This window comes from Dioscorea cayenensis, chromosome 19, assembly GCF_009730915.1.
Source record: "Dioscorea cayenensis subsp. rotundata cultivar TDr96_F1 chromosome 19, TDr96_F1_v2_PseudoChromosome.rev07_lg8_w22 25.fasta, whole genome shotgun sequence".
Taxonomy (NCBI): Eukaryota; Viridiplantae; Streptophyta; class Magnoliopsida; order Dioscoreales; family Dioscoreaceae; genus Dioscorea; species Dioscorea cayenensis.
In genome coordinates this window covers 6,412,534-6,414,106 of record NC_052489.1, presented here as the reverse complement: position 1 = coordinate 6,414,106, position 1,573 = coordinate 6,412,534, and positions in this window count along the sequence as shown.

The window sequence follows — 1,573 nt, the reverse complement described above, 5'->3', positions numbered from 1 at the left end:
GGATGCCCGTTTCCAGCCCTATTTAAGCCGTGATTCAGCCCCAATTTCATCATTCTTTTCTCTATTCTTTCCCAAACTTGAGAGGGGGCTGCGGCTTGGGTTTTGAGAGGTATTGGCAGAGTTTTTGGAGAGGTTTTTTGGCTTCGACATTGCGCTCTACTTGGAAGAAGGTTTTTTGGACATTGCGCTCTACTTGGAAGAAGGTTTATTGGCACTGATCCGGCGAGGTGTGTCCTAGGTCGGACAAAGGGACCTTTGGAGGAGACGAGGCTTCTCTACAAGACCATCGTCATGACTATCGAGGGGGTTTTCTATGGATTACTTGTTTTTACATTCAATTTCATTGTTGATTGTAACTAGCTCAATGGAGAGCTAAACCCCCTGGTAGGTACTTGGATTTGTGAATCACAGGATGTATTTGTTTCATTAAACCTTCTATTATGCTTTCATTAATTGATGTTTTATTTGAATTCCAATCTTGAATGCTTGATTGATTGAATCCTCCCTTAGAGTGACACTAGGGTTGAGAGTTCATATTGGTAAGCCTTGTGAGTGAGTAACACACCACGAGGGTTAGACAAAGCTAGTTTAGAGAGGGTCAAGAGGGTGAGTCAAGAGGTAGCGGAGAGGGTTGAGAGGGTGAGTCGAGAAGTAGCGGAGTGTCCCATTTCCCCTCCGATGTGATTTATCCTACCTCCATTTCCTTGATCTCTTTGTGGTAATAGTAGAGTGAATGGGTTAAGGGATGATCTTCTGCTGGGGCTTAGCTGTAGAGGCAACGAAGTGAAGCGTTGAAGTGATTTTAGCACCTAGGGCTTAATTGTGACTAGGGACCTCTCACCTGGACCAAAGGGTTAAGTCTATTTCTAGGAAGAGGGTTTATCACATAGAATCCCTAGAACTCCATGCGATTCTATCCGAGTGCGAGATGTTGAGATTGTTCGATTTTTCCTCCGGGATATGGTATAGAGTTAGTCACAGTTGGCCTTAGATTTTGGACTGTGTATTGAAGGATTTCCATAACTCATTAATGCATTAGTTGGGAGGCATAATAGTTGGTTTTGCACTTGAAACGATTATCCTATGCGGAACAATATCCGAGTACCCCATTTATATCGATTGCCTTATCTCTCACTTACTTGTGTTTTTCTCTTGTCTTTCTTTTATTCTTGTTTATATTAAATCTTGTCAACACAATCATTATTTATCTTCACTTGGTCAAGAAATAGTTTAAGTATTTTTACTCCCTACTCCCTGTGGATATGATACCCACTCACCTAGGATTTTATTACTCGACAAACCTGTGCACATGCTGGACATATGCAAGGGCGTTGTCAAGTTTTTGGCACCGTTGCCAGGGACTAGACGTTTAGAGATACTTTCCACTTTGTTATCTTAGCTATTCGTTCATTCATTCTATTTTAAATTTTCCTATTCTATCATCATTCTGATTTTTCTTTTCTTTTTTTGTTGCAGCTCCATGTTATGACCTGAGGGAACCTTTTGATATTAATTGAAGGAGATCCCGAACTTGAACTAATACTCCGAAGAAAAGGGAAAGAACCTATGCAAG